General features: G+C 55.0%; 1 protein-coding gene across 1 annotated transcript in view; it reads right to left on the bottom strand.

Annotated features, from left to right (window-relative positions):
- Positions 1-25,517, bottom strand: part of RGS12 (regulator of G protein signaling 12) — a 103,581-nt gene that overhangs the window by 20,866 nt on the left and 57,198 nt on the right.

The following is a 25,517-nucleotide window of genomic DNA, read 5'->3' as shown; positions in this document are numbered from 1 at the left end:
TGGGCAGCGGGGCTGAGGAGTCAGGTGGCCTCCTTAAGCAGCTCCAGCTTTAGGCTGAGCGTGACACTGCACCTCATCGGAGACAAGGGACCGGGCTGGGGGAGACGAGTCCAGGGGTCAGGGAAGCGGCAGCGGGCCCTGCTGGGACAGAGGCCCCGCGTCCACGGGTCGGATGACGGGCAGGAGGCCACGGGGCCACCACTGGCCCAGAGAAAGGTGCACCTTCCGGGCCAAGAAAGCGGAACCCGACTCTGATCAAATCAAACCCCAGAAGCCGACTGTGGTAAAGAGAAGCCACTGAGGGCAAGGATCGTTTGATCGGCTCTAAATCGTCTCTATTCATCTAGACTCGAAAAGGAAAGAACAAGAGAAGGTCAAAGAATAACCAAAGAACTCAAGCTGCTCTAGAAAGAAACGGGATTCAGAAGTCACCCATGGAGTTCCGGTCGTGGCGCAGTGGTTAAGGAATCCGACTAGGAACCATGAGGTTGCGGGTTCGGTCCCTGCCCTTGCTCAGTGGGTTAACGATCCGGCGTTGCCGTGAGCTGTGGTGTAGGTTGCAGACACGGCTCGGATTCCGAGTTGCTGTGGCTCTGGTGTAGGCGGGTGGCTACAGCTCCGACTGGACCCCTAGCCTGGGAACCTCCATATACCCTGGGAGCGGCCCAAGAAATAGCAAAAAAAGACAAAAAAAAAAAAGAAGTCGCCCAAGTCTGGAGAGGACGGTACTAACTTTTCTCTAAGGATCAAGAGAATCCAGTGCTGTGGGCGCCGTTGCTGAGAAAAAATGCTTGTGGCAGGACCCCCAGCAGCCCTCCCTGGGGACCGCGGGAGGCTGGGACCCGAGCTCGGCCTCAAGCCGCAGCGCTCACGGCGGGTAAACCCCGTGTGAGGCCGGTACCGCGGAGCCCAGTCAGTGGCCGAGGATGAGGGAGCTCGGCAGCTGCCCCGCGCGGCAGGGAACCATCTGGACGCTGAGACCCGACACACAGAACTGCCCCACGGGGAAAGCCCCCCGTTCTGCGAGTAAGGGACAGGAGACGCCCCTCGTTGCGCGCCGACACCCACAGGCGGGCCTGCGCTCTCGCCTCGCCCCTGGGGCCGGGGACCTGGAAGAGGCCCATCTTCATGTTGCTCTGTGTCCGGTGACCGGGGCAGCAAGGGTCAAACGAGCCCAGACGCTCATCCTCCCAAATCAACACAGAGCCCCCAGCACCTTGCCAACAGGTGTCTCCTTAGAGCCAGACAAACCGAGCGTCAAGCTCGTGTGGGAAACCGAACAGGACGTGCTGGAGAACCACACAGAACAGAGCGAGGAGGAGGGCCCGCTCCACGCAGGGTCACACCACACCACATCCCCGGGCGGGGTCCTGAGCGGGTCGGGAGACGATACAGAAAGACGCCACCGGGACGGAGCACAGCCGGGTCGTTCGATAAACGGGGCAGAATGAGCTGGCCAACAGGGTAACCATCCAAAGAGAAAGCAACACACAGAATAAGCCCCACATGGACCAAAGATTTAAACGTTAGAGACGAAATGGGAGGAGTTCCCATTGTGGCTCAGGGGGTTAAGGACTGGACGTTGTCTCAGCGAGGACGCAGGTTCGATCCCTGGCCTCGATCAGTGGGTTGAGGACCCAGTGTAGGCTGTGGCCTACGTTGCAGATGCAGCTCCAATTCGACGCCTGGCCCGGGAACTTCCAGATGCCGCAGGTGCAGCTGTAAAAGGAAAACAAACAACCGAAACAAGTAATTGGAGAAATGCTAGAAAAAAGCATAGGACGGTTTTCTGACAATTCTGAGCAGGAGACCCCGAAGGCTCCCGCCCAGAGCACAGCTTGAAGTCTGCACTGTGGGAGCAGACGGTGTGAACGCGGCGGGCGCGCGGGGTGAAGGGGCAAAGGGACAAGGGGGCCGGGTGCTACCTGAGGCCCGGGACGGAACGCGCAGCCCGGCGACAAGAGCGGGAACGCTGTGCTGCACTGAGAGCCTCCACGTCCGCATCACCAGACAGAAAACTCTGTCGCTGCCTGGAGACCGACATCAGCTACACTCCCGGGGTCAGCACTTCGCAAGAGAGACGCATTTTGAACTGTTGCGTTTTACACCCGAAACCTATACAGTGCTGTGTGTCATTATACCTCAATCCCCCCCCAAATCCTGTACGTAAAACACTAGAAGTTCAATCAGAAGACAAGAAACTGCGGGAGAGATGGAACCATCACAGAGACGAAGGACTAATTTCCTTTATATTTCAGGGCACCCACACATCAGTAAGAAAACAGATCAACAAACCAAAAGAAGCGCAAACAGCGACGATCCGCCACCAAGGAGGGACCTGAACCGCCCCACCTCGGGCCCCACGCTGAGCGAAGCGGATGTAAGCCAAACCGAGTCAGGAGCAGGTGGTCTCGGCAGGGAGCCCTGGGCACTCCCGACAGGGTTCGTGCTGATAAACGGGGTGTGGGGCTCCTCCCAAAATGAACGAGCCTGTGTCGAAAACACTCTGAAAAGAAGGAGCACGAGCACCACCTCCCTCGGCCTTTGTTCCTTGAGGCGACAGTGGTCAGACTGCGGGCGGAGGCACGAGCAGGCGTTAACCACCCTGCGGAGGCGAGAAAAGCCTTCCACGGGGGAACAAGCACGTGCAGAGGCCCAGTGGCACAAGAAACGAGCTCACAGCCCATGTGGCTGGGCGGCGGGGGCTGCGCGCCAGGGAGCAGGAGAGCTGGCCAGGACAGCAGGGCCGGTGGTGGGCACAGGCAGTGTGGACTTTACCCTGCAGAAGACGATTAACAAGGGAATGTCAAGAAGGAATTTTGGCTTCCCCGGCCCCTGCGGCTGTGTGTGGCTCTGCTCAGGGTGCTAGTGGCCTGAACCATGAGGACAGGGGGCCGACAGCAGGCGGAACAGCTGAACCCACCAAGGGTGCTGGAGCTTTATTTCTGGAACAAGAGCTGTTTGGATTCCAACATGCGACAAGCAGGATGATGTAGCCGGTGTGCCTCCCTCGCAACCAGTGCACCCAGGACAGGGGAAGCGAGAGGCTGCGGGCTTCCCAGCCAGCCAGCCCCCTGCCCAGCGCTCAGCACCCTCATGTAGCTCTACCCACCCCCAGCCTGCGCTGGGCTGAGCAGAGGAGTGAAGGCTGACTGCGTAGACATTTTAGGGGAAAGTTGACCTGTATACGGATTCATTTTTATAAGACTCGGCAAATGCAAATTGTTAAGGCTCACAAATCAACAATTGACACCTTCAAAGTCTGATTGATAAAGAAACTTCAAAAAAAATTTTTTAAGGGGGAGTTCCCTGGTGGCATAGCAGTTAAGGACTTGGTGTTGTCCCTGCTGTGGTTCAGGTTCAATCCCTGCCCTGGGAACTTCCACACGCCGCAGGCATAGCAAATATAGAGGAACCCCCGGCCCCTCGTGTGAGGTCTGCCTACACGGATCCCTTGGTGGGTGCCCTGGACTCTGAGGAGCACAGAGGAGGGGCAGGCAGGGGGACAGACGCCGAGAGGCTGGGCCTGGCGGCTGCCTGCAGACAGAGCCTCTCCCGAGAGTTGCTGTAGCTGAAAAGCCCTGCTTCCGCCGAGGGGATGCAGGCCCTGCAGCCAAGTCAGAAAGTTACTCCGGGCCTGCCCCCACTGGCGGGAAAGGCGACCCAAACGCCCCTCCTTGGGCCTCAAGTCAGATGCCAGGAGAGCTGTGCGAGTGGACAGCAAGGACCCGAGGGGGCAGCTCCAGCGGCCGGGCCACACTGAGCATGTGGACTCGGGTGGTTCAGCCCACGGCGGCCAGGCTCTGGAAGCACGCGCTCCTCGCGGCGAAGGAGACGCGTCCAGGCCGAGGTCCCCACACCCTAACACCCGCTGGACCCTCGGGCGCGAAGCCTTGCAGAAGAGTGGTGAGAGCCATGCGGTGGGCACAGAGCCCTTTGGGGACAATGGACTCTTGGCCCTTCCGTGTGACCACACACGGAGACAGCCACCTGGGCCTTGGTACCCACTGCCAAATTCTGAATCCCGTAATTCACGCCCCTTTACAGCCACTCTGCGATTGCTCTGGACAAGAGTGCACATTTATGGAAAGATTGGCCTTGAACTGAACTGAAATTCCTCCCAACGCCAGGATTCCTACCTACCCCAACAGCCGGGCCACACAGGTGACTGTCTGGGCCGCTGCCCGAGTCCCTCTGGGGAGGCAGGTGTTTGGGTAAAACCACGACGCATCCTCCAACCAGAGAGAAAGCTACTGCACAAGAAAACCTCAGGATTAAGGCGGCAGAACAGAAGGACTGGAGCTCAGCTCCTCGCCTGACAACAACAAAATCTGCAACCAAATGCTGAGCAATCTTCAACCACACGGACCGGAAACCTTCAAAAAGACATCCTACCGCAGAAGACAAAGGGGAGGCCCCATCAAGAGGTAGGAGGGCGATTACGCGATAAAAGCCACCCCACACCTCCGGGTGGGAAGCCCCACAGGCGGGAAAGTGACTGGTTCACAGAGACTCACCTACAGGAGTGAGGGTTCTGAGCCCCACATCAAACTCCCACGTGTGGGGATCTGGCACGGGGAGAAAGAGCCCCCGGGGCATCTGGCATTGAAGGCCAGTGGGGCTGGTGCGCAGGAGCTCCACGGGACGGGGGGAAACGGAGACCCCATTCTTAAAACGCGCACACAGACATTCACGTGCGCTGGGTCCCAGGGCAAAGCAAAGTCTCCATGGGAAACTGGGTCAAACCTGACTGCAGTTCTTGGAGGACCTCCTGGGAAAACAGGGGTGAATGTGGCTTGTTGTGGGGGAAGGACACTGGAAGCAAAGCTCTTGGGAATCATCATCAGCTGCCTTTCTCTGGAGGGGCCATTTGGGGAAAATCTGGCCGCACCCAATAGCACTGAGAAGCCCCAGGGCAAACAGCAATCCAGGTGGGATCACAGCCCCTGCATCAGTAAACCGGTTGCCTGAAGACCCCCCCCCAACCCGGCACACAGCCACCTCTAATCCCATCCAGAGACAAAGCCCCACCCACCAGAGGGATAAGAATCAGCCCCACCTGCCAGTGGGCAGGCATCAGTCCCTCCTGTCAGGAAGCCTACAGCAAGCCCCCGTACCAACTACCAACTTCAGCCACGACGGGGGCAGACACCAGAAGTAAGAGACGCTACAACTCTATTATCTGTAAAAAGGTCACCACACCAAAAACATGTAACAATGAAAAGACAGAACGATAACTCAGATGAGGGAGAAAGAAAAACAGCTACGTGATCAGGAGATTGGCAGCCTCCAGGAAGAAGACTTTAGACTGTTGATGCTGAAGATGCAAGACATGGGAAATAAACTGGAGGCAAAGAGGGATAATTTACAGGAAACACAGAGCAAAGAGATACAAGAGGAAACTACTTGGAGAAGACGCCCCGCCCCCCACCTCACAGCTTCACTGCAGAGAAGTGTCACTGTCTCCTGGATTTTGCTGTTACTGTTGGGGCTTTTTTCCCCCCTTTCAATTCATCCATTGAGTCACAAAAATGCTTTCCAGGTGAAAAAGTTTTTTTTTTTTCTTTGTCTTTTTAGGGCCGCACCCGAGGCACATGGAGGTTCCCAGGCTAGGGGCCCAATCGGAGCTACAGCTGCTGGCCTGCACCAGAGCACAGCAACGCAGGATCCAAGCTGCATCTGCAACCTACACCACAGCCATGGCAACGCCCGGATCCCTAACCCACTGAGCGAGGCCAGGGATCGAACTTGAAACCTCATGGGTCCTAGTTGGATTCGTTTCCGCTGCGCCCTGACAGGAACTCCATTTTTTTTTTTTTGCAGGTGAGAAAGTTTTTGAAGTCTGTTTCAGATTTGCTGAAAACTAGAAAAGCCACACCTTTCTACTGGCGGGATACTCACGTAGGTTACGTGTTGCAAATAAAGTTAGTGCCATCTTAGCAATAAAATGTTACCGATGGTTTTCTAACTCAAGGCTTCAGCCCCTTATCTCACCAGAACAGCTCATCCCAACCACCACCTCAAGCCCTTGAACTGTGTAAACCACACCTCGAGGGCCTCTCACAGGGCCGGGGCGGCGGCTCGGCTTGGCCCTGGGTGCACACACCTGAGGACCGCACCGCCTGCCTGCCCCCCGCCAACCACGCCGCGGCACAGAGCGGAGGGACTTTACCTGGGTAGAGCTGATAAGAGCCACTGTGATGCCATCTAACCAAATACTTCCAACCATTCACCGCAAACCACCCCTCTGAATCCATACCAGGTCAGCCGGCGGCGCCCCCGGGGCCCCGGGCAAAGGCTCGGGCCACGCACAGAGACATGGTTCCTTAGCCTGCGCGCCCGCCCGAGGAGGCAATTAGGGCCCTTTCAGCAGAGCTCCCAGGCTGCAGGCACAAAGGCGAGTCTCCCTCCAGCTCCAGAGAGAGACCCGTGCATATACTTCACACAAAGCACCTCGGCAGCCGCATCCATAATTTAGGGCGGACTTTAGCCTGCTGTTGCCGAGAAGGTGAATTATTTAGCAGGCAGAGCGAAGCTCCAGAAACTGCTCTTGGAGCTACAGATGCCGAAGATGAAGCCCTCGGGCCTTGGGGAATTTGCTTTCTGTTCAACTAGCAGTGGTCAAGGAAAACTTGTTGCCCTCTTAAAATGTTTTAATCCCGTAAACACAAGACATATCTCTTGGATGAGAAGGTGAGCACCCCAAGCGCAGAGTCAGAGGTGACCAGCCAGTGCCCCAAACCGAGGCACCTGGAAACCGCAAGGCGCCCTTGAGGTCAGAGCGAAGCACTCGGTGACCGTCCCACCGAAGCTGGGTTTGCCAGAGCTGGCGGGGCCCGGGTCGGCTCCCGGGCTGACCCAGTACAGATCCTTGGACGGGCACTGCTGCATGAACACCCGCAACCTGGAGTCAGTCCTCTGAAAAACGCGTTAAATCAGTCTGACGTTTTCCAAGAACACAGCTCGGGCAAAGGGGTTAAGGATGCGGCTTAGCCCCGAGGTCTCTCGTTCCCTCCACACCCCTGGCCGCAAAGTCCCCAAAGTCCCGAAGCAGCACCATCTGCCCGAGAGGCCCGGTGCACAGGCGGAGTGGAGGCAGAGTCAGGCCGAGACACGGGGCCCTGCGTCTCGCTCATCCTGCCCAGGGGCTCCCGGCCTGATGTGTAAACAGCACAAGCGAAGACCTGAGTGGTGCAGCCAGGCTCAGAGAAGCAGAGCTGTTGGCACAGTTGACAAGCTGGGAAGGCAGGTGCTGAACAAGGCACCCTGGCAAAGCCCTTTCTTTCCCTGGCACTAAAACCACCCCTTTCTCAGAGCCACGTGTGCCATCCTTTGGGGGCAGCTTTTAATTCTGATGTAACTTCAAACTTGCAGGAAGTTACAAATATAGCAAAAGGAACTCCTGTATCCCCTTTACCGGGATTCACCAACCCCGCTACCTGCGTATCATTCTCTCCCCTCCCCCGCCCCAGTTGGTCTTCTCCCCCCCCAACACACACACACACCCCTTTCCCCAAACGATTTGAGACTAAGTTGGAGACACCGCCTTCCTCCTAAACCCTGGGTGCGCGTTTCTGAAGCGCAGACACATTCTCTTTCACAACCGCAGCACGGCTATCGAACCGGGGAGGTGCCAACGTCCCTTCTGGCCACCTCCCCATCCAGGGGCCGAGTCAGGGTGCTTAGCTGTCGTATCTAAAGCTCCAGCCTTTCTTTGGTTCCTGGACCACCAGCCCGTTATTTGGGGACCGCCCCTCAGTCTGGGCCGCCTGACGTCCCCTCGCGGCCCGGCAAGGCGTGTCCTCCCCGTGTCCCCCTTGTGGGTCATTGCAGCACTGGTGGGGCTGGCTCCAGTGCCAGGCTCCTCCGCTCCAGAGGCACATCCGGCCCTTTGAGATGCTGCGTGTCCTGCTCCTCGGCACGCGGGCCCCCGCATTGAGTGTCCCCGGCAGCGGCGCCCAGCACCAGCCGCTCTCCTGTAGGAAAGGCCTTCCTTTCTCCCCACTCACCACCAAGTCACTCAGCGGCATCAGGCTGCTCTCAGTGGACTTTCTGCTTTACAACAGCTCACGTGCCACAAGCATCTGAGTTTCTTCTCTTCTCTTATATCCCACCTCCCTGCAGGCTGGCACCTGGCTCCTTCGGGTAAGTCCTCATCATGCATTGAGCACGTCCTCATTTTCTGGTGTAAAAAAGAATGTTCCAGGCTCATTTCGTACTTTCCCTGCTCCAGCCTAGGAAGCAGTCTTTGCTTCAAGGAACCCTGGTTCCTTTCGCGGAAGAGTGGTGTTTAAACACCAAGCTCTGGGCACAAGGGGTGCTCACTGCTCCGGGGCCTCCCAGTGGACAGAGCTAAGAAACGGACATGAGCGCATGAACACGCGGAGGCCTGCGTGTGTGTCCGTCTACGTCTGCACATCTATCTGCAAACCATGCTGACACCTCTCAGCCCAACTCCAGCCTATTCTCCTTTCCATGTTTGCAACTCCCTCCCCGAGTGCAGAACTAGACACCACACACCACTGCCAAAACGGAACCACTAACTCGAGTTTAATCCTTTCTTAGATAAAAACCCACATACAGCGCAAAGCGGCCATGCAGTTTTAAACCACATCACCTACTTTTGAAACCTTGTATTTGCTCCTCAGTGAACGGGCCCAGCCTTTCAACTGACCAGGCCTCAAGAACCTGCCATAAAGTCGCGACGAGGGAGAAGCTCAGCGTGGGGGAAAGCTGGGGTGGGGAGACCAGGCCTGCTGGTCCCTCTGGCCCTGGGGGCAGGCGGCGATGGGCTGCAGGGGCGTGAATAGCCTTGTGCCCTGGTTTCCCCGTGGGGAGAAATGGACAACGCGGGGCTGGGCGAGAGAGCACGAGGGAGTCTTTGCCCGTGGACCTCGCATGGGAAGAGTAGCAAAGACGCTGACTGACTCCCAAGTGAGAGTATCCTAGTCCCTCCCTTCAAACAACCCAGACGGAAGGCCAGGCTCGAGGTCAGAGTTGTGGGACTTGCCTGCGTTCTGCATTGAAAGGGGGTGGCACCCGTGGTGGGGGGCTGCCTGGCCCACAGCCCCCCGCCCCTCCCCTCCCCTGCTCCATCCTCCTCATCGGAGTCGGCCGCACCCGGCCCCCGCCACGGCAGTCACCCCAAGAGTGTCCTCTTCACTCCCCAGCTGTGGACCTGGCATATCTCACACAGTTAAAGCAGCGGGCCTTTCTTCCTCGAAGAAATCGCACGCAGAATCCCCGCGTGGGCCGGGTCGGCTGGGAAGAACAGGGCACGGCCAGGAACAGGGGGCCAGGCCTCGCGCCACTCCCTGCTGGACCCGGCGCAGCCTCGGGCAGCCCGGCGGCTCCTCCTTAACGAAAGGTCTGCCAGTGTTGACTGAGAACTGGCATCTGCGGAGCCGCAGCTCCTCAGACCACGGCCCGTCGGCCGTTTCCCCAGTGAGGATGCTGACGCGTGACGCCCTCCCAGGACCTGCCTGAGAGGAGCTGGTGGCTGCACTGAGACCGCTCCCAGTGTCACGGTTCGTGAGCTCGCAGCCCGATGTCACCACCCTGGAGGGCAGCCAAGGCCTCCCCATTCCTAGGGCCCAGGGACCCTTCCACCCACCTCCCGGGGAAGAAACCCGGGCCCAAACAGCAGAAATCTAAGTGCTGGGCTGTCCTGGAGTCACTTCCAGCAAAGCCCATGTGTCGCTGTGCTGGCAGAGCACAGAGAACCAACCTTCCGCGCCTGAAATGACACAGTCCTTCTGGAGACTGAAATGCCAAGCAGATGGGGGTGAAACGCTGGGCGAGCTCGCGGGGCCACGTGAGCGGGCGGACCGGTAACCAAAAAGGGTCAGTGTGGGAAGTGTGAGGCGACAAGCGCAGGGGTGTTGTCACTTGTCACACTGAGTGTTCAGGATTCCAGGCGCAGCGCCAGCAACCACCACACAAGCGGCTGGCTGGCTCCCTGGCATCTGACCACCGGGGTCTCAGAAAGGGGCGCAGAACACTTTTAAAGATTAGCCCTAATCGAATTCATTTATTATGCTGCGTGGAACCGAAAAGTCTATATTATTCACTTACTAACTCCTTTGTGAAATCAATGTTCCATTTCAACAAACCAAACTCAGTGTAGGAAGACATTCTTTTTTTTCCTTAAAAGCTGCACTCACGTATATGGAAGTTCCCAGGCCAAGGGCCGAGTTGGAGTGGCAGCTGCCGGCCTGCACCACAGCCACAGCCATAGCCACAGCAGATCCGAGCCGGTCTGGACCTACACCACAGCTCTTGGCAACGCCGGACCCTTATTAACCCACTGAGCGGGGCCAGGGATCGAACCTGAGTCCACACGGACTCTCGTCGGGTTCGTTACCGCCGAGCCGCGATGGGAACACTGTATCAGTGTCAGTGTCCCAGCTCTGACGGCTGTGTTTCTGCGGTGCACTGGTGAGAAGGTCACTGTCAAGTATTCAGGGAGGAGAAGGACATCCCCACGGCGCCTCGCTCTCAAATGGCGTAAAAATGTTCTTTGTGCTACAGCTGCGATTTTTGACAGTTTGATATGGTTTCAGACTGAAAAAAATTGACATGGTGCAAAGAAAAGTCGCGCTAAAGATAAACAAAGGCCGAGGTGCCCCCTGGCCGGCTTGCCCTCTCTCCTCCACCTGCCCTGGGGAGCTGTCAAGCCCAGCTCTCCTACGGAACAAGCAGAGACCAGGGCGCCCCTGCACCAGGGGAGCCAGCCACTCACTGCGTGTGCCTCCCAAACTGGACGAGGCCCCGCGATGAGTAAGAGACAAGTGAGGCGGCCGCCCCCACGCTCCTCTGTCAACAGGAATCCGCCGAAGGTCTGCTTTGCGGCCACTCTGACTCCAGCCCGGCGCCTCCCGGCACAGGTGGGCTGGGGCACCGCCTGGGCTCTGGAGTCACACTGCCTGACTGAATCAGCCCCTTGCCTCGCTGGGCGAGGTCCTCTCCGTCTGCGATGCTGCAGCCAAACCCGAGGACCAACATCGCAAGGACCTCACGCCTCACCCAGTCCCTTCGCCTTTCTCTAAAGCCGCAGGAGTCACGGCACACGCGGATTACACGAGTACTGTGACCGGCGGCACCAGGCACACAGGAGGCACTGGGCAATCCTGGTGGGACAAGGAGATCACGAATGCCAAACCCCAGCTAATGAGACGGCACAGGCTGAAGGGCACACAGCTTCCCATTGTATATTCCTCGCAGTGTGAGTGCACAGCTCGTGAAATAGTTTCTCCCGTAAAAACGTGAAGCATAAATCTAACGTCCCTATTGATCATACCTAAACTTCTAGTCTCATCTCCCTCCCCAGAGGACACCCGCCTTCCTAGTTTGGTTTTGATCCATGACCCATCAGCTCTAAAAGCCATGCCTGGCCACATGATGGACATGCTGCAGGATTTCTAATTAGGTGATGGCGTCACTTGTAAACGATGACTTTGGGTTTCTTCCTTTACAAATCTTTTTTTATTTATTTTTTACTGTTTTTTGTTTTTTTGTTTTTTGGCTTTTTAGGGCCGCAGCTGCAGCATATGGAGGTTCCCAGGCTAGAGGTCTAATCGGAGCTACAGCCGCCGGCCTACGCCACAGCCATAGCAATGTGGGATCCGAGTGGCATCTGCGACCTACACCACAGCTCATGGCAACGCCGGATCCTTAACCCACTGAGAAAGGCCAGGGATCGAACCCGCAACCTCATGGTTCCTAGTCGGATTCGCTTCCGAGGCACCGTGATGCTAACTCCTACAAGTCTTCAAATTTATTTTTCCTGCTTCACAGTGTCGGCCAGAATCATCAAAACAATGTTAAATAGTTGCTAAGATATGAAACATCTTTGTCTTATTTCTGGTTCTAATGGGGGGTATTGCTGATGTTTGCCTATTACATACAAGTTTCCAAAATGGACCGGGGAGATGTAGCCTCACTGGTAGAACAAATGAGTGGTTACCAGTGGCGGGCGGGCGGGGGGGGGGGGTTAAGAGGGACAAACTGTTGTGTATAAAATAAGCACAGTGGGGAGTTCCCACTGTGGCTCAGCAGTGATGAACCTGACCGGTATCCATGAGGACACAGGTTCGATCTTTGGCCTCACTCAGAGGGCTAAGGATCTGGCATTGCTGTGAGCTGTGGTGTCAGTTGCAGATGCAGCTCAGAACCCACATTGCCGTGGCTGTGGTGTAAGCCAGCAGCTGTAGGTCCGACTTGGACCCCTCGCTTGGGAACTTCCATATGCCACAGGTACGGCCCTAAAAAAATAAATAAATAAAAATAAAAATAAAAAATAAGCTCCAGGATATATTATATAACATGAGGAATATAGATAATGTTTTCTAATAACTATACATGGAGCACAACCTTTAAAAGTTACAAACCACCGTACTGTACACTTGTAACGTGAATAAATACTGCGCATCAACTATACTTCAACCAAGAAGTGGGGACTTAATTTTATCCGTTGCTCCTTTGGCCTCCATTGCGAACATCATGTTTTTTTGGTTCTTGTTTTTCATTTGTCTGTTTTCTTCTTAGGGCTGCACCTGCGGCATGCAGAAGTTCCCAGGCTACTGGTCGAAGCAGAGCTGCAGCTGCCAGTCTAAGCCACAGCCACTGCCAAGCTGGATCTGAGCTGCATCTGCAACCTACACCACACCTCGCAGCGATGCCTGATCCTTAGCCCGCTGAGCAAGGCCCGGGATGGAACTGACCTCCTCACAGATGCTAGTCAGGTTCTCAACATGCTGAGCTACAGCAGGAAGCCCCAGTGATCATGCAGTTTTACTCTTTAATCCGTGAATACAACACGACCTGCTTGTGAATGCGATATGCCTCTACTGCAGTGTATGCCCCAGGAAGGCAGGGACTTCGTTTTGTCCACGAGTGTATCTCCAGCGCCCAGAACAGTCTTTAGAAGGAAGTAGAATCTCAGCAAATAACTGTCGAGTGAATGAATGGTGACGTAGGTGGAAAATTCTCGACTGTTAAACCATCCTTGCATTCCTCGAATAAAACTCACTTCATAAGGATGTCTTTTTTTTTTTTCTTTTTGAGGGCTGTACCTGTGGCATATGGCGGTTACAGGCTAGGGGTCAAATTGGAGCTGCAGCTGCCGGCCTTCACCACAACAGCATAGGATCCAAGCCACATCAGCGACCTACACGAAAGCTCACAGCAGTGCCAGATACTTAAACCACTGAGCAAAGCCAGGGATTGAACCCATGTCCTCATGGCTACTAGTTGGGTTCATTACCCCTAAGCCACAATGGGAACTCTGAGGATGCAGTGTTAAAAAAAAAAAAAAAAAAAAACCTGCTGGATTCAATTCGCTAAAATTTTATTTAGGAAGTTTCCACCTTTGCTCATACTTTAAATTGGCCAATAATCCTGTTTCGGTACCAAAGTTATGCTGGCTTTGCGAAATGACCAGAGTCGCTCCTGTGCTCTATATGCTGCAGGGCAGACGGCGCTGTCTGCCACTTCTGCTGCCCTCCTTGCGGGAGCGCTATGCCCACCCTCAACACGGACGTCAGGCCTGGCTTGGTGGTGCGCCTTGGCCAAAAGGCTCGCGAGCAAAGTGTGCTGCTTAGAGGGAAGAACTGCCGGCTCGGCCGCGTCTCCCTCTCTGCCACAAGACCCACAGCGTCCCACGGAGGAACTGCTCCGACAACCTGCTCCTGGAGTGAAACCACGTAGAACCAACAAGGCCGGGCTGCAGCAGGCATCTAACATAAGCGACAAGGAAATGCTGCTTTCTTAAAGCTGCTAAGACTGTGGAGTTATTTGGGGTTTTGTTTGTTTGTCTTTTTAGGGCCGCGCCCATGGCACAGGGAGGTTCCCAGGCTAGGGGTCCATCAGAGCGACAGCTGCCGGCCACAGCCGCAGCAATGCCACCGCTACACAGGATCTGAGTCTCAGCTGCGACCTACAGCAGCTCACAGCAACGCCGGATCCTTAAGCCACTGAGCAAGGCCAGGGATCAAAGCGGCACCCTCATGGACACTGGTCGGGTTTGCTACCGCTGAGCGGCCACGGAAGCCCTGGAGTTACTTGTTATTGCCTTCTTATTTGTCCTAGCCGAAGCGTAGGCCCACCTACAAGCCAGCGCAGGCAGGTTGCCTTTAAGGGTGCAGATCTTAACTTCCAAATTATTTTTGCTTACGTTGATTTATCTGTAACCAAAGCTTCCTCTTCTTTGGCTAACTGCATTTCCCTAAACGTGGTCCGCCTGACCTGGTAATGTACTAGTATAAGGTTATCACAGAGTGATCTTATAACTTCACTTTGCGCTTAGCTATGTTATCTGTCTTCTGCCTTCTTGAGGCCTTCCCCCTCTTTCTCTTGACCCTACGTACTGAAGTTTTATTAATCAGTTACGCACTGGTTTGTTTTCCATTTTGTTAATTTCTGCTTTACCCTTAACCTTAATTTGTGTTTCTTTTGCTCTGTTTTCCCTACCTAATGCTGAAAGCTTATTTCCCAAATTTTCCAACTTTTCTTTTTTATAATATATATTTAATATGACAAATTCTTCTCGAAAACTACTTGGACTATCCCATCGATGTCAATATGTAGCACTATCATTGCTAAACAGTTCTAAATGATACTATAATTTCGGTCTTAATTTTCTCCTTGACCTATGGATTACTTAGAAATACAGTTTTAAACGTTCAAACGTACAGATTATTTTTGTCTTTCCGTGACTGACTTCTGCTGAAAGTAGGTGTGATCTGTGAGATATAAACGTATTTCTAATTTGTAGCAACCGCATTTCTGGAGTGTGATATTGTCAACTTTGGTGACTACTCCCCGTTCCTTTGGGGGAAAATATTCCATATTCTCTACGGGGTGCAAAAATGTAGCTAGATTGATTGATAGATAGATGGATAGACAGACAGAGATATGATTTGAGGATATCAGATTTAAGTTGTCTGCTTTATAATTCAAATACTCTCTTTCTTATCAGCTTGATCGCTCAGTTTCTGCAAAAGGTAATTTAAAGTCTCCCCCCAACAGTACCTGTCCACTTCTACTGCAGTTCATCTAATTTCGCTTTACAAATGCAAGGCTCTATTTTTGGTGCACGCTGCCTGCTTTGTTCTCTTTTTTTTTCAATTGTTGTTTCACTGTGAACTGTTTTGTCTGATGTTCACATTATTGTACTAGTTTTCTTTTTTCACAGGATCTACCTGAGAAAATAACTCATCTCATTTAATTTGTTCAATCTTCCTGTGTCCTTCGGTTTTAAACTTGAATTTGAATCTACCTGGAGAGTTTTTCCCCTTGATGCCCTTTCTCTACTGTTGACCTTGTGATTTCCTTCAGGACCCGTCCTAGGCGCTTCCCTCTACCTGGTCCTTCTAGGCCATTTGACCCCCTCCCGGCTCCGCTTACGCTGGAAATGCAATTAAACCAGCAGGAGTAGTGACAATAGGGGCTGCCATTTAAGTAGCTCTTTATTATGCGCCAGGTCCTGATCTAAGAGCATCTCGTGTGTTAGTTCATTTTGTCCCCACAGGAAGTCTGACGGAGGGCCGTGGTGGCCAGCTGGCAGCAGAGTCAAGGTCTCAGCCAGAGTCCATGCTCTGCCTCACATCTCCCCCATCTCAGTCTTCCTTGGTCCAGTGGGAGTTCCTGCCGCCAGCGACGGCTAAATCAGCCCTGACCGCCTAAGCAAGTGCAAAGCTGCCCGAGGACCACCCACGGAGCGACGGCACTTCAGAGCCACGGTGATGACGACCCTGGAGCTGATCCAGGGACAGAGAGACCAGTGGGACAGAAGACAGAGGCCAGAAGCAGACCCGCGAGTATACGATTACCTGATAAAGGGGCTGCTCCCTCAGTGGGGAAGGGACGGCCTTCTCTACAAACGGGGCTCACAGGAAAAGTGAATGTGAACTCACATCGTAAACAAAACCTCAGCTCAGGTCATCAGAGGCCTCAGCGCCGAAGACAGAACAAGGATGGTTTGACCTTCAGGATCCTGGAAGGACAAGACCTGCTGCAAAAGCACCGGCAGAAAGGGGAAAACGATGAACCGGACGATGCAAACATTAAAAACGGCTGGTTGTCAAAAGACACCACGAAGGGGCTGAACAGGTAGGTAATCAGCAGAAAGCTCCTCTGATCACAGAAATCCAATGCAAAGCCACTTCCAGGAAATAACTTTCTTTTCTGTCTTTCTTTCTTTTTTAGGGCCACACCTGCAGCACATGGAAATTGCCAGGCTAGGGGTTGAACTGGAGCCATAGCTGCCGGCCTACACCACAGCCCCTGCAACGCCAGATATGAGCCACATCTGCAAACTTCACCACAGCTCACAGCAACACCAGGTCCTTAACCCACTGAGCGAGGCCAGGGATCGAACCCACTTCCTCTTACTGGTCAGGTTCTTAACCCACTGAGCCACAGTGAGAACTCCTTCCGGGAAATAACTTTAAAGTCTCCTGCAAACCGACAAGGAAAGGTAGACGATCCAGGAGGAAAAGGGGCCAAGGTCTTGCATCTTGCATCTTGCACTTCACGGAAGCGGACATCTGAGTGGCCAAACACAGAGAAAAGGCGCTCCAGCCCTCAGTCCTCACAGACCTGCAGACTGAGCCAGACTCCAGTGCCCAACCCCTGCTCAATGGTCAACGTGAAACAGGCGACGGAAGATGCCAGTGGCAGAGGACGCCCAGAGCCCCCGTGCCCTGCTGGCCGACGCCCACGCTGGAAAGCTGTTTGCAGACCTGGCCAGACGCGCTACAGCCCGGCGCACGCAGACGCCACGGCCAGCCCATCACAGCAGGAGCGCGTGCTGTGTCCACGCGACCGCAGCACCACTGGGACAGCAAACAGCACGGGCCGCAGAGCAGGCAAGCACCTCACGACAGAGCAGCACGGCTGCGGCAGGAGAACACTCAGGACGCGATGCCTGACGACACACGGAAGGGCACACGCTGCGCGGACTCCTCCCGTTAAGTCAGGCCCGGGCAAAGCGCACCAGCGGTGGCGGTGGTCAGGCTGGTGGCAGAGGGGAGGGGTGCCCGGGGCCGGTGGCACGGACGCTGACCTCGGGGAAGTCCCTGAGGTCACACACGGTGGCCTCAGTGATCCTCCAGTAAACTGAGCTCGGACTTGAAGACTAATTTATCAGCTGCATCCGAAGTGTTTAATAAAATCACACCTCGAAATGCGGGCGGAAGACAAGGGCGGCCTTTCTGAGGCAGCATCCTTCAAGGTAAAACGCGGTTTTGCGGAATTGTCTCCCGCTGACGGTCGTCAGCCGCCGCCCTTTGTAGGTCTGTCATCTTGGTTGCACACAGACTGGCGAGGTGGCGGCAGGGGCCCAGCACGAGTGCGGGTGTCCGAGCTCCCCATCAGGCACCGCGCACCTGCGTCTGTCCCAGGGGGACAGTGACGACGTGCCTGAGCAGCACCGTCTGAGAACAGAGGGGCCGAGCCTGGAGCAGAGCCGGCAGACGGGTCCCCTGGTGTCCCCTCCTCCGTCCCCTGACACCAGCGGGACATGGGCAGGGATTCGGCCCCAACCCAGCCTACCCTCCCGGCCTTCCGGCCACTTGTCCACGCTCAGCTCGACGGTCACACCCCGCTGGTGTCAGTGAACCGAGCTCGACTGTGTCCGCATCGTCTGACGGGACTGCTCGTAAAGAAGCCCTTGGACGCGTTCCAGCAGGTCGGGATTGGACAGGAGAGGTGGCCCGGAGGGGCTCTGATGGCAGGAACCTGGAAGCGCTGCCACGGCTGGGCTGGAGCCACACAGTGACCCGTGTCCCTGGGCCAGCAGGCACTACCCCCCCAGCCACCTTCTGGAGCAAACCACAGTGAGTAGCGCCAGGCCTCGGGGGCCGCGTGGGGACAGCGGGAATGACAGCGTGTGAGGGGCCCCAGGGCACCTGACCACAGCCCCACGGGCTGCTGCCACCTCCACCTGAGCACCCCTGCCTCGAGGAGATTCACCAGCAGGAACTGAGCTGCTGGCCTTTCCCTACATGCTGCTGGGCAGGCTCCCCCACATCCCTGCCACCCGTGGGGTCCCCGGGACTGGCGTCTGGAGAGAACTGAGTGCTGGCGAGACGCACGTTCCCCCAAACAGGAGGCTGAGCTTAGCCAGGACAACTCCGAGGGTCAGCTCCCGGCAGGGGCAGGACAGCCCCTCATTGTCCACTCCCCCAGTGCAGTCTGATGCTGTGACTTTCACAGCCAGCGCTAAAGTCCCCAGAACACTGGAAGGGTGTGGGGCAGTCAGAGCCCATGGACCCCAGAGCTGGGTGCGCGTCCATCACCACCTGCTTCTGTGGGCTCCATACTGGGCCGCGAGGTGGACACATCAGGGGCAGGGCTGCGGAGAAAAGCCTGAGTGAGGCCGTTTCCATCCCACAGTCAATGGACAACCACTGAAGGTCCTCATGCAAGGAGGTGTCCTGACCCAAGGTTTGTTCTGAATTTTACAGACCACATCCTACAATTATAGTGAAAAAACTCAATCACAAGAATTCTGTGCCTGGCCACGATGGTGTAACTGGGACAGGACTTCTCCTCCTGCCCCTGATCTAGTACCAGAAAACGAGGCAAAACTGGACTCAGTTCCTGATGCAAAGGAAATCAACGAGGTGAGCCCTGAGGTCGCCCAGCCGCCTGCCAGGGGGCATTTGACAGACCGTGGCACAGGGAAGGGGAGCCAGGTCGGTCACAGCCTTCTGGCTGAGTCCCAGAGACAGGGGTGAGAATTAGGCCACGGTGGCCGGAAGCTGCAGGCCCAGGAGGAAAGGCCGGTGGAAAAAGAGCCCCAGAAGCCCAGGGCTCTGCTGCTGCTGCATCCCAGGCTATGCACACGGGGTGAGACCCCAGGAGGTCAGGCACAGCCGAGAGGTGCAGGCGGAACACCCCCAGAGCCGCACAGGGCTGGGAGAATGCTGAGTCCCCCCAACCCCCCCAGTTCCTGCTGAACACCAGCCTTCAAGGGAGGCTGCCCCCGACCCCTGCCACCAAGTGTCAGTCTTCAGCAGTGGGGCTAAACTAGCTGACCGTGAGAGCCACTCTGAATCGGCCCTAAAAAAGCCTGAAAACCAGCCTCAAGGGGATCAAGTCAATCCACAAGCGGCTTGACTGCCAAATAAAACAACCCCCTCTGCTCTTCAAAGAAAGCCAAGGACATCCAGCACCCAGTCAAACATCCCTAGATGTGAAGATGCAGAGAAATGTGACCCGTGACAGGAGAAAAATCAGTCAGTGGAATGGAGCTGGCAGTGACAGCAAGGATGAGTCATCAGACAGAGACCTGAAGACACTTAGAGATGCTGTAACAAGCTCAAGACTTTAAAGGAAGCTGAGCACACTGGAGAGGAGTGAAGGCGGTAAAAGACCCGAAAGGGACTGCTGGAGACGAAAAAGAAACCTCTGAGAGGAAGCGGTCGCAGGGTGGAATTAACAGCATATTAAACACAGGAGAAGAAGAGATCGGTGAACCTAAAGACTGAGCCAAAGAAGCTAAGAAACGTGGCCTGGAGGAAGAGCTCAAGCCGTCTCTGCGATTCAGGTCCCCAGAGCGGGAGAAGGGCAAGCAACCTCTGACCCTCAACGCACCCGGCAGCAAACACACAGCACGACAGCACAACCAGCCCAAGACGCCTCAGAACTCAGCTGCTGAAAGCCAGTGAGAAAGAAATCCTTTTTTTTTTTTTTTTGTCTTTTTAGGGCTGCACTTGCGGCATATGAAGGTTCGCAGGCTAGGGGTCTAATTGGAGCTGTAGCCACCGGCCTCCACCACGGCTCACAGCAACGCGGGATCCGAGCTGCGTCTGTGACCTACACCGCAGCTCATGGCAATGCTGGATCTTTAACTCACTGAGCGAGGCCAGGGATCGAACCTACGTCCTCATGGATGCCAGTGAGATTAGCTGCCTCTGTGCCGTGACAGGAACGCCAGAGAAAGAGAAATCCTAAAAGCTAAGAAGCTCTGCCCAGAGGCCTGTGCTTTCTCTCTTACCATTTTCCTAATCTGCCCAAAAGCAGCTCCGGTCGAGCCCTTGAGAAAAGCCACTGAGCCTCCCAACTCACGCTCGGCCTCTACACCTGCCCTCATCACAGGGCCGATCGGACTTTCCACCCCATCCGTGCAACACTCTCCCGCAGCAACTTCACACATGTTCTCCCGAGAGGGAAGCTAATAAAAATTCCAGACCATTTTGAAAGTCCTTGGGTAAAAAGCTTCAAACATTTAAAACTAATTATTTCAGTAACGTCTTCATAGAAGAGAAACACACACGCGAGTGAACACACGTGCGTAAGAGGCGCAACTCGGGCTTGGCGGGAGTGGCCCCGGGGGCTGCCCGCTCACTAAATGCAGATTTTCCCGCAGTTTCCCAGGAGAGGCTTCCAATCCCCGGGGAAGGACACAGGCCTGCTTCCAGGTAGGGCCTCTTGGGGATGAGGCGGAACAGTCACGAAAGGGGCCTCCAGGGCGACGGCGAGGCTTTGGGAAAAAGGGCTCAGGCAGGTGTGGCCACGTGTGAGCAGGTGGCACTTCTGGGGAAAAGGTATGCGGTCACTGGTTTTATCACTTTCGCCAGGGAACTCCTAGCTTTGCTACTTTTGAAATTCTGTTTGCTTGAAAAAAATTCACAATATAAATAATTACTAATAAAAACTCTCTCCAAATATCTTGTAGAACTGGAAAGAGATAAGTACACTGGAAGGAATCTTGGCAGAAATCAAGTCTCCGTGCTTCCAAAAGCTAAGATCCAAGTCTGACTGGTGTTTACGAATACTTAGTACTCTGTGCCCTGTAAATACACTACGCTACTCTGGGCATAAGTTCTAAGTTCCAAGCAGACCATACGGGACATGCTGCATCACACCAAATAAAGACTTCTGGTTAAAACGAGCCTCTCACACAGCAAATTAGAAATTAACATCCCAGCTCTACTATTTAGCAAACATTTCTGAAAACGTGCAATTAGGCTGCACTCTTTTTCTGACGAGGCAAATATGAATTCACCAAATTTCTGTACAAGCCCCAGGGCCCTACTATGAAACCTTCACATCCTGCTTTCATAATTTTATAGAAATCCTGAAGATGACAGCACCTTGTGTGTAAAGACAGGTGAATTTAACTCCCTCGGTTAACAGGCGTGTAAGCCTCGCCCGGGCCAGGCAGTGGCTGTGAGCGGGAAGCAGTCTGACCGCTGCCCTCGCGGGGGGAGAAGAGGCCATCGGCCCGGGGCAAAGCTGAAGGCGCCGACGGGAGGAAACGGCGTGCGGCGGGCACCCCTCCATGGCCAGGCCCTGCCAACGTCTGTGGTTGGGGCGGGGAGCCAGCCGAGGAGCCCGGACGGGCCTGGAGCCACTTCCAGCAAATGAGCAAAGGCAGCAGGAGTTTTCCGTGCGCTGCACTTATTCTCGGATGCGGGGCGGTGTTCAAAGAGAGACGCTCTCAACCCCGAAGACCTGAAAGAGTAAAGTACTTCTGGAAACCAGAGTTTACTGTGAACGCAAAGCACATGGGAAGCAGAGCTGGGAAGGGCAGGAGCGGACCTAGGTGGGAGGCGGGAGGAACCCCGAGCCTGGAGGTGGGGTGCGGGGCCCCCTGCTGGATCTGGATCGGACCCAGACAGTGCCCAGCACGGTTCCCCAGCAGGGCTATGGGGGTGGCAGAACCTGCAGAGTCATGGCCAGCAGCCATGCCCACCGGGCTGGGCTCGGCCCTGGCCAGGTGTGTGCCGACTGCACCCTGGAGAGGGATCGGCGGACAGGAGAACACTGGCCACCCCCTGGAGGAGCAGGTGGCAAGGAGGCCGGGAACCTCCTCTGTGGAGAAGCGGTCCTCTCACCTCTCCTCCCGCAGGTTCTGTTTCAAACAAGACAAAACAAACCTGCGCAGGGCAGCTCCCCAGGTAAGTGCGGGCGAGGGAGGAGGAGACGGACCTTCCTTCCCCACATGCTCTGCAAGGCGGGGTGGAGCGGGCGATTAAAAATCAGCCACGAACTCAGCAAAAGCAACTGAAAAAGACGGCTCAGTCTGATGTCCTAAGCTTCAAATGAGAAAAAAGAAAGGGGGGGAAGCCAAGAAAAGATAAAAATAATGAGGTTTTGACAGGTTCTCTCTGACCCACCAGCAGTTGACCTGGGGAGGAAAGCACATCAACAAAACCCTCAGCAGGTGACAGGAGGCCAGGGAAAGTCAAGGTTAAACCCTGGGTAGAGCCCAGGTGGCACTACGGGTGTCGGCTCAAGCAGGAAGGACAAGGGCTCAGCACTAAGGCCTCTCCAGGCTCAAGAACCTCAGTGCCAGAAAGCACAGTGACAAGGGCCTGGGGACTGCTGGCATCGCAGACAGGAGGATGAATCGACAGGTGGGTAAATGGACGGATGGAGGGTGGATGGGTGGTGGGTGGATGGGTGGGTGGATGGATGGATGAGGAGGTGGGTGGGTGGGTGGATGGTGGGTGGATGGATGACTAGGTGGGTGGATGGGTGGATGATGGATGGATGGATGGATGATGGGTGGACAGTGGATGGACGGTGGATGGACAGGAGATAGGTGGATGCACGGGTGGGTAAGTGGAGAGATGGATGAGAGAAGGTATATAACATGCAAAAGGCAACTACAAAGTCTGGTCTGGAAGAAAATACAGCCTAAAGAACTTTAGAAATTCTTCATGCTCTGTGTGAGAAAGGAGAGAATGCAGAGAGGAAGAAACAAATTGAGGACAAAATCAATACTATTGGAAAATGAATAAAGAGTAAAAAAGAGGCAAGATGTTCTGAAAAATCAAATTAATGACAGAGAAAATAAACTTTTACAACCAAACGACCTTTGGGTATAACCGACTGACTTCCTCAAAGAAGCAGAAGGGAACCCCGGGGCTCCAGAAACCTCCCTGGTGAGCGAAGATGAAGCCGAGGGTCTGAACTGCTTCGTGGTGGCCACGAGGTCAGGGTTTCTTCTGAGGATCTGCAAACCTATCTGATCCAAAATACACCAGAAACTTTTTTTGTTGTTTTTTGGTTTTTTTTGCTTTTAAGGGCTGCACCCGTAGCACATGGAGGTTCCCAGGCTAGGGGTTGAATCAGCACTGCAGCTGTGGGCGTACACCACAGCCACAGCAACATGGGATCCGAGCCGCATCTGTGACCTACACCACAGCTCATGGCAACGCGGGATCCTTAACCCAGGGAGCGAGGCCAGGGATCGAACCAGTAACCTCATGGTTCCCAGTCGGATTCGTTTCCACTGCACCACAATGGGAGCTCCTATGAGGAAGTCTTACAATTCAATGACGAAAACCCAAATAACCAGATTAGAAAATGGGCAAAAGACTGGAATTGAATGTATACCTTTCTACAGAAGACGCAGAAGCGGCCAACAGGTACAAGGAAAGACGCTCATGGGAAACGCACGCCAGAGCCACAGTGGGGCTCACCCCACACCCGACGGCCGACAGCTCGTCCGCTGTCAGAGACAAGAGCGAAGCGCCGGCAAGGATGTGGAGAAAGGGGACCCTCCCACCCTGCGGGGCAGGGGGGTGAATGGGTACAGCCCCCGGGGAGGACAGGGGGGCTGTTCCTGGAAACGTTGAAAATAGAAATACCACAGGATCCAGCAATCCCTTGCCTGGGGGTTTACCCGTAGGACAGAAAATCCGCATCGTAAAAGACGCCTGCATCGCCGCGGTCCCGGCGGCGTTATTCACAACAGGCAGGATGTGGACACAGCGCGGGTGTCTGTCGCTGGACGCACAGATGAGGGAAAGATGGAGCAGAGAGTCCGCACACATCCAGGGACATAAAAGAGAAGGAACTCCTGCCTTTGCGACCCCGGGAGGAACCCGGGGGACATCGCACTAAAGGAAACAAGCCGGACCCAGCAAGACGGGTGCCACGGGATCGCACGTCTACGCAGAGCCTAAAAGGATCCAAACTGTAGACGCACAGAGTAAGACGGTGCTGCCCGGGGCCGAGGGAGGGACACGGGGGGCTGCTGTCAAGGGCGAAAGTCTCCGTCGTCGGATGGGCAAGCACATCTCAGGAGGCCCCAGGTAGAGCTCGGCTGATTAACAGGAACATGCCCTTGACACTGGCTAAGTCGGGGGGCGGGAGGGGGGTCCCTCGGGTTCCCAGCACCCACAGCAGGCCCCTCTGCGAGGTGACAGACGTGGTAACGGGCGTGACGGAGGGATGACTCCACAGGGCACGTCGATAGCAAACATCACATCCTGTGCCTTAGACGCACACCACTGAACCTCGGCAAAGCTGGAAAACTGAAACGAAAGAACCTTTAAGGAAAAAAAAAAACAAGACAGCCACGTGCAGGAAGGGGTTAACGATCACAGAGTGAGTCGGAACAACACACGTGGGTGGGCACCGAGCAAGCCGTAGGACGCTGCCCTCGTCTCTAACTCCAGCCGGGGAATTACAGGCCATGACCTTCCAGCGGCATTGCCGGCGACCCTAACCTGCTGGCACAGCCTCTCTGCTACCCGTCACCGGGGCTCAGCAGCAGGGGAGAGCCTCCAGCAGGCCGGCCCATTTCTGAGCTTGGGGCGCCCAGGGGCTGGGGCTGGCTGACCCCAGGCCTCGGGGGTTAGGGCTCCTCAGCTGCCCGCTCACAAGGAGCCCCACCCCTCGCCGTCCTGCCACGTCTAACCTGCGGGCCCTCCTGCCACCCTGTCACTTGATGTCGGCTGTAGTCCCCTGGAAAGTGCTGACGGAGCAGAGCAGGGAAGAGGAGGTGAAAGTCAAAGGCTGTCTCCATGGGGAAGACAGACTAGAATTAAAGATTTAGGTTCATAGATGCAAACTATGCCACTTGGAGTGGACAGACCGTGAGGCCTGCGGTACAGCACAGGGAACGATACCCAACCTCCTGGGACAGACCAGGCCAGAAAACAAGAGCGTTTAAAAAATGGATATACACGTACGACTGAGTCACTCTGCTGTATAGCAGAAATTGGCACATTGTTAATCAGCTATAGCTTTTATTTACTTTTATTTTTTATTTTTATTTTTTTATCACTCAATGAATTTATTACATCTATAGTAATCAACTATAATTTTTACAAAAGAATGCATGTCTTCTATCTCAGATATTATTTCCAATTTCAAAAGGTCCCACTTTCTGTTAAAACAATAATCAAAAATATTAGAAATGACTGCTGATTAGTTTATGCCATGGAGGTTACAATCGACCTCAAAAATATTTGTCTTTGTTAATCAGAAGTAATAAACGGCAGCTTCCGGAGGAAGACCAAAGAACTGCGCCCAAGTGCCCGCGTGAGCTGGTGGCTCAGGGGCCTGGGGCCCGGGAGGCGGAAGGAGCGCCCACAGGCCCGGCCCCACCCTGTGACTCAAGCAGGTACCTCTGTTGTCGGAGGTGAAGAACGGGATTCCACCCAGCTTGCTGGCTTGTCTTTTGAGAGGGTTTGAGAAGAGGGAAAACTCTGGAAGCCACTGTCCCCATGCAGGTCAGACCCCAGGCCCTGGCTGCTGCCTGCAAATGCACA

The sequence above is a fragment of the Sus scrofa genome, chromosome 8 (genome assembly GCF_000003025.6).
Source record: "Sus scrofa isolate TJ Tabasco breed Duroc chromosome 8, Sscrofa11.1, whole genome shotgun sequence".
In the NCBI taxonomy this organism is placed as follows: Eukaryota; Metazoa; Chordata; class Mammalia; order Artiodactyla; family Suidae; genus Sus; species Sus scrofa.
This window is presented reverse-complemented; position numbering and strand designations above follow the sequence as displayed.